The sequence below is a fragment of the Chrysochloris asiatica genome, unplaced genomic scaffold (assembly GCF_000296735.1).
Source record: "Chrysochloris asiatica unplaced genomic scaffold, ChrAsi1.0 scaffold00042, whole genome shotgun sequence".
Classification (NCBI taxonomy): Eukaryota; Metazoa; Chordata; class Mammalia; order Afrosoricida; family Chrysochloridae; genus Chrysochloris; species Chrysochloris asiatica.
In genome coordinates this window covers 10,476,413-10,484,442 of record NW_006408560.1, presented here as the reverse complement: position 1 = coordinate 10,484,442, position 8,030 = coordinate 10,476,413, and the positions used below count along the sequence as shown (strand labels likewise).

At 36.7% G+C, this 8,030-nt stretch overlaps 2 pseudogenes; one reads left to right on the top strand and one right to left on the bottom strand.

The window, feature by feature from the left end:
- The window catches only part of LOC102840066, a 1,013,887-nt pseudogene that overhangs the window by 844,028 nt on the left and 161,829 nt on the right, over nt 1-8,030 (top strand).
- On the bottom strand, nt 3,135-4,115 carry LOC102814569 (annotated as a pseudogene).

Genomic DNA, 8,030 nt, shown 5'->3' with positions numbered 1-8,030 from the left:
TTGTATTAGTTGGGGAATCCTTTCACTAGTGCCCAGGCTCCTCTCCTGACACCTGATGCCAGTGAGACACATGGATCTCTGTGGTTATCAGGTCCCAAATACATGGTTCCTTTGGTTACTAGTATTTGTTCAGCTTTGAAGAAAGGACACGGCTGATTTCTCTAAGGTAAACTCTTCTTCTAAAAGGAAAAATTTTCCTAATTGTCTAAACTTGACAGACTGAAAAAGGTACAGAAATAATTTGGTTCAGATAACAGAACACAGAGGCACAAAACCAGATGTTCCTGTCAATTCCACCTCACAGATCCCCCTTCTTTACCAGAATTTATAGATTTTTCTCTCCCTCTGCTAATCAGCTTCCAGTATCTCCAACTCCAAAGTTCTGCCAGCCTCCCCTCTTGTCTGGTTGCAGCTTGCCTCCTGTGAAGCCCCAGCTCCTGCTTCCCAGATTACACTCACCAAGTTCACAAACAGGCACAGGTCTGCTAGCACCTTAGATGAGTGGACAGTGGATGGAGATGCTCAGGCCTGAAGGTCCTTTTATTCTTGCCTTGGCCTCAGCCTCCAGGATGTGAGACATGCAAGGCATGCAAAGGAACGTAAAAATCTCTGATAGCATGTGAGGACTCACCTTTGCCAATCAAATGAGTCTTATGACTGGGTAATGACTGGAGATTCCTCACATGCTTCCCTCCATGGGAGTTGACTCAGGTAGCAGTTTCCGTTAGGAATATGGCACATGGATTCAGGTCCAAGGAGTGGGGCGATGGAGGTTCTGCCAGCATCTTTGTTTGACTGCCTCTTGTTCTCTTTATTTCCTTTTCTTTCTTTCTTTCTTTCTTTTTTTTTTTTGACAAGTCATACTTCTTTATTTACTGGCAGAAACAACCATATGGTGTTAAAATGCACTTGCAATCATCAAAGAAAAAGCATATCAAATAAATCATATAAGCTATGGAAATTCTATCAAGATTTATTAGAATTAGATAAGAAGAAACTCCATGCCTCTATTGACATGGTTAATAAAGCTGTCTTAAATGAGCAGTATGATACTGTTGACTCTTGATAAGTGTCTGTAAATGATAAGTTTTACATTTTGATGAATTCTAAGTTTAAATCTTTTCTTTTATGATTATTGCTTTCTTTGACCTAAGAAACCTTTGGGTCCCCCAAATCCCAAAATAGTCTGCATTTTCCTCTAAAAAGCTTTGTATTTTACCTACATTAAGGTTTATTATCCACGTCATATTCATTTTTGTGCATGGTATGAAGGGGTCAAAGTTCATTATTTTCCATATTCTATTCTTCTCACTCCATTTGTTCAAAACATTTTCTTTCCATGATGGATTGCTCTACCACCACTGTTGAAAATTAAGTGACTGTAAAAATGCAGATATACTGCTGGGCTCTCTTTTTCATTAAGGCTCTTTCTTCTAGTTCATTTATTTATTTGTCGATCTTTATGCCATATTGTCCTGATTACTGGTGTGGTGCTGTAGAGTAAGCAGTGGACCACAAGGATGGTTTAAACTGGAAGGTTGGCATTTCAAATCTACCAGCTGCTCCTTGGAAACCCAATGGAAGGTAGTTAGTTGTGAGTTGGAACTGACTCAACAGCACTAAACAACAACAACACTTACTTTTAAGGATTATTTACTCTTTGAATTGCTTTACAAAATGGAAACCTCTATAAAAGAGGGCATAAAAGTAATGCTGATATAAATTAAGGGGATTCAGATGTACCTTAAAAAAATCCTTAGGAACCATTTTCTAAAAACTGTATTATGGTTTTGAAATACTCCATAATTACTATTGCAGCCAGAGCAAATTAAATTTCTGAAAATAGATGAAAAACAAAACAAAAAACTCTTCCTTAACATCAGTTGAAAATATGTAAACAAGGAAAGCATTTCATTACTTTTTCTATTCAGTTTCTCAACAGTTTTTTTTCATATTAGCTCTAAGTCATTCAATACCACCACAATGTATAGTAAGCTTTAAAGCAACCCTTAAAAATTCATGCTTAAGATTTGCCATAATAAAATGTTAAAAAGTCATGTATTAATTTCAGAAACATCCTTATTAAATTACAAAAAGGGGGGGGGATAATTTCCTTTATGAAAAAGCACTTATGAAATTTTCTTTAAACTTTGATTTGGAAAAGATTAGAAGCAAGAATACAATACTGTTTTATACAATTAAAAAACAAAACACAGCAATTCCCAAAACCAGTAATAAACTCCATTGTGTGTAACCTGTACATGATTCTTGGAAACTTGAGCTGTGCTAATTTTGTTCAAACTGAGACAGAATGATTCCCTCATCTTGTTTCAAAGCAGGTAGCCTGAACTATCAAACCACTAAATAATATTTTTATAAAGACACAGTTTAACAGATTGTAAAACAATGTGAAACTAAGAGTAGCAATATCTGCACAATTTGTTCTGAATCTAGAATTTGTGTTGGAAGCATAAGAGTTATATCTTCCTGAAACAGTTCTATAATAAATAAGTAAATAACCCCAAACATTTTAAGAAAGTTGGCTAAAACAAAACCAGGACACTTATTACCTTTTCTAATGGCAGCATGAAAATCACTAGAAATTATACTTTTGTCCTTTTCAAATGAGCTGCTTTAAAATCATACTCTTAAAAATAATTAGTATAGAAGATAAAGAAAATTCAGCCTTAAAATCCCCATAACATTTAACTATCAAAGATAGAGATGATTTCCCCAAAACTAATGATGAGAAGAAGTGAGAGATTCAGTTCCTTACACTTACACATTTTCAGAGTTTAACTGAACCAAATGATCAAAAGCTTACTTAGAACAATTGTGCCTTTTTTGGGTTATTACATCAGTTATATATCCAAAGAACCAACAGGAATTCTCAGATACAATGTCAAATAATGGAATTTGAGCAAACAACTCTTACCATCACTTTTATTTAAAATACACTACATGCACATGATGCAAGTAGAAAAAAGTTTATGATCCATGTATTGAAGACAAGACAGACTGGTGCTATTGTCAAACATGCACTGGACCATTTAGGATGTTGTTCAAAGTTTGTAATGGTTTCCATGAAAGTAAGTGCAGAATCAGAACTGGGTATATATCCCAAAGCATCCTCTTCATTTTCTTTCCTGAGCTTTCTGTTTATTCTGTTTTTTTTTTTTTCCTTTCCTACTAGTGGTATTAACTGCTGGTGCTCTGCTAAAGTGTTTAGCCATTCCATAATGAAAGGCAGATAATTATACTTCCTCCTGATATTTTCAATCTTATATCTCTTAATTTTTGTACTTCTTCTTCAATTAGCATTTGATTTTTGGCTACCTCTGACTGAATAGCAGTTAACATATTGTTACCCTGATCTGTAGCCATGGTTTCCTTCACAGCAAGTTGTCTCTGTTCTTTTGTTCATATATCATTTTTCTGTAAAACACAATGGCCATTAAGCTAAATAGAATTTCACCTTTACTGTACTTTTGTATCCTTTTTTCTATAACTGTTCTCACTGCATTGATCCCGTCATCCTGATTACATGCCCCTAAATCAATTGGTCCTTCTCTTAATCCATCTAATTCACATAGCCTTCCATTTACAGGAACATAACCTACAAACTGAAAAGCATCTTCCTCTTTTGCTGATGTTTTTGCATCAAATTCAAACATTTGCTGTCTGGCAAAACTCTTGTGGACTTGTCAAATCACATATGAATTGCTCAGTGCCAAACATTTCACAACTGCAACAAAACTTTGTGAAAATTCTTTAAACTTCGATAATGTGTCTCCTAAATGAACAGTTTGATGGGCACAGTTTAACAACACACTTACTATGGCTTGAGTGGCACAAGCATTATTAATGACCTGTGTGGCAAAAAATATCATGTTAAGTCTGGAGTCCTGAACCATGGAGCCCGCTGGTCCTTCTCCTGGCTACCTCTTGATAAGAAAAATTAACCCATGAACTGGCTTGAATTTTTCAAAATTCTCAGGTTCCAAACTCCATATTTCCTCAACTTGGGCTCCTCAGCAACCAAATTCTTTAATGAGCTTGGTAAAGTGCCCAGGGTCACTCTCCATGAGGCACCATTCCCTGGCAGTGCCCATCATGGCCCCAAGCGCTGGCCGCTCCACTCCACCTCTCGCTCTCAGTTGCCTCCACTCCAGCAACTGTGGTCACAGATCTCTTGTTCTATTTCTTGAAGTTTGGATCCCCAAACCATCTTTTTCTTCTATCCACAATGTTTATTCCTTGGTTCCAGGTGTTCTGTTTGAACAAAGAAGACTAGATGCTTCCAAACCATTCACGTGTGTCTCAGTACTGGAACATTTGGAATGAGTGTATCTGAGATTACACGTATGGGTCTATGTGTGTGAGTGTTTTTAAATAAGTAAGGTGCATGCACTTGGATGCAAAAAAACAAACAAACAAACAAACAAAAACAAATTCTTAGTACTAGGCTGATAAACAACATCAGAATAAATGGAAGAAAAATAGAAGTTGTCAAGGATTTCATTCTATTTGAATCAACAATCAATGCTCATGGAAGTGGTAGTCAGAAGACCTCTTGTAAGTCCTATAAAACAAAGATGTCACTTTGATGACCAAGGTGCACCTAATCCAAGCCATAGTCTTTTCAATCCATCATATGCAAGCCAAATTTAGACAATGATAAAAGTAGATACACATATTGATGTATTTGAATTGTGGTGTTGGTGGAGATTATTATATATTCTGTGGACTTTCAAAGGAATAAATAGATCGATCTTAGAAGAAATACAACCAGAATACTTCGTAGAAGCAAGAATGGTGAGACTTTGTTTTGACTCCATTGGACACATCATCAGGAAAGACCAATCATTAGAAAAGAATATCATGTTTGGTAAATTAAAGGATCAGCAGAAATTAGGGAGACCCACAATAAGATGAATTGACACAGTAGCCTCAAATATGGGCTCATATATTTCAAAGATCAATGTTGCAAGATGGTGCAAGACTTGTCAATGTTTTATTCTGTTATAAAGTCACCATCAGTCTCAATAGAGTTGACAGCAGCTAACAACAACAACAATGCATTAGATGGGTGTTGTGTGGGACACAAATTCCAAAGTAGATCTGCTGCTATGACCAACATGTCTTGCAAGTTAGGTTTATGGAGTATGGATCAACACATCACCCTGTAGACGTCAGGTGCAGTGTTGACTGGATATGACTCTTTCATTCTGCTCAGGTTGTTACAAAACTCTTGGCTATAAGGGAATGGTTAGGATATTGATTCCTTGGCTCACATAGGTAGGTCTTGCTCAGGAGCTCTTCTCCCTGATTCTTAAAATAATTATCTTGAGAGGTCATCTGATCCATATCTCTGTGATGAAACCACCCAGACCAATCACTCTTTTCAACTAACACCATGTGGTAAATCTCACAAAGATTAACCTGATTACCTTGACTATTTGGTGTCAATAATTGTATTCAATTGAAAAACAGCATTTTTTGAAGAAAGCAATTGGCTTTCTTGGTTAGCAGGTGTTGTGAGGTAGATATGGCTGAGATCACAAGTGTGTATAGCAAGTGAATCAAAAGAGGTACAGTATCCCACACTGAAGCTATAGAAATAACTGTGATCATTTCTTTTCCAATTTGTTGAGCCTATTTCTGTAGATAACCTGGTTAATACATTTTTAGAAAGTGTTTACTATTTGAAATTAACCTGAGTGATATTTTCGTTTATGCTCCAGGATTAGCACCAAATGTATTAGTACATTTTTTGTAACATAAATTGTTGCAACATTTCTCTTAATGTAGTAAAAAAAGTATTGTGGATTGATTGTTATGTGTATTGCCCTTTAGACATGACCTTCCAAACCATGATATAAATAATAAGTGATGTTTATACGCTTGTAAATAAAAATATCCACGAGGAAAGGGCACTGTCTAAGCAAATTTGAAAGGCAAATGACTCTTAGAGAGAAAACCCACAATACTTATTACAGGAAGAAGATCAAGAAGGAAAAATGAATAAGAAGGGCAAAAATAGGAAAACAAGCAATGTTTAAATGTTATATTGATATGTATGAGCAATAAAAATAAAAACCTATTTAAAGTGGGGATTTATATTTTATTGTCTCTTACCAAATACATGCAATCATAACAAATTGCCAAGACTTAAATAGTTACAAATGGGAACGTATGTGTGGGAGGGGGAGGTGCTCTGGGTGGGAATATAAATAGATGTTACCTTTCTGAAAGACAAATTAGTGGAGTAGTCTTCATTTATTCAGAAATTATTTATTGATGAGTAAAAAAACCACATTAAATTGTAGAATATACATAGGTTTTTTTTTTTTTTTTTAATCAAACATTTCTGATTTTGGGGCTATGAGTTAGAGATTATTATAAAAATAGGAAAATCTAGATACTCAAGGATGATGCTACAATACTTATGTTAAGACAAATCAAAACCATTTTAATACTTGTAATAAAATTTGGTAATTCATAGAGAGAAATAATCAGTAGTGATTAAAGTATTTTGTATTTCTATGCTTAGGCATAAAATATATTTACAACTTCTTTACTGAAGCTGTACTATTACAGAGTATGTATGCTGTACAATAGCAATCAGGTGAAGTCCTGAGCCCCACCCAGAACCTTCTGAGGTAGAGCATTCCCACTTGCAAAGTCATGCAGACCAACTCAGAATGGCTAGAAGAACAGAAGATATTTCTTGAAAGACAGACCAGCAGGATAAAAAGTAGATTGGTTGCCTGTTATAATAATAGCAAGCAAGCTGTTTGCCTGGCAGCCATCAAGGAAAGAGAAGTTAGCCCATCAGGATAATTCCCCTTCTAAAACTGAAACTCAAAGGGAACTCATGAAACTCAAAGGGAACTCTTGTATGTTTGCTGGTGACCAATCCAGCCTACTTGTGAGTGGAAGTGGGGGAAATACAACAATGCTCCATAGATACCTGTTGCCCTTGAGAAGAAAGAGAAAAGAGGAAGAACTGGCTGGTCTGAAGTTTAGGGAAGTGTGTGAACTCCTGAGTCCTTGGACACTGACCTAGCCACTGAAGGTTAGAGCTGAGAGTGAAGCAACCAGTTAGTCTGAAGTGGGGGAGGCATGCAAGAACTTACACATAATAACTTGGATGGCTAGCTGATCAGAACTTGGTCAGATGAAGATAAAGAAGTTTGATACAGGGAGCAAGCATAAATTGCTACAATACAATGAAGTGGACCTTTGCTTATGGATTTACTTGCACAAAATTCCAACAGAAAGGGAAGGACTCTTCATATCAAGGATCCAGCTTGCTTCCTCAGTACATTGGGCTGATAGGGATGGGCAACTTAGAATTGGCTATCAAAAAATGGGGGGCTATAAAGGCATAACAGGAGCTTTGGTACCGTAGTGGTTACGAATCAGGCTACTAATCTCAAATTCGGCAGTTCTAAACTACCAGGTGTTCAGCGGGAGAAAGATGAGGCTTTCTGCTCCTGTAAAGATTTACAGCCTCGGAAACCCTGTATAGGGTCACTATGAATCGGAACCGACTCCACGGTACTTAACAACAACAACAACGTAAAGGCGTGACGTGGCTGGCTTATAATCTTCATTAGTGTGCTTAGTTTCAGAATATGGGGGAGTAAGGTGATATCCGCAATGAATAGTTTTCCTCTTGCCCAAATGTGTCTAGTGAAAGAGGATCGGGAAAATGGGGATAGGATTTTAATAATTATTTATGTGTAATTGTTATCAGAACTAATTGTGATTGATACAACTGTAAATGTAGAAGATGTACAATTAAATGGGGGGAGTAGTTAATCTTCCATTTCAGGAACAGAGAACCCTAGTACCAGAACGAGGGAAGAGCATGAGTGGAGCGTGGGATCCTAACCAGAAAAGTGGTAACAGCAGAGACAGAGGCAGAGGTAATGGTACAGAGAGATATAGCAGGTGAGGACTCTAGGCCCATAGACGGAGATTGACTGTGTGCTTGAGGGCAGGAAGCTGGCTTGCAAAATGTG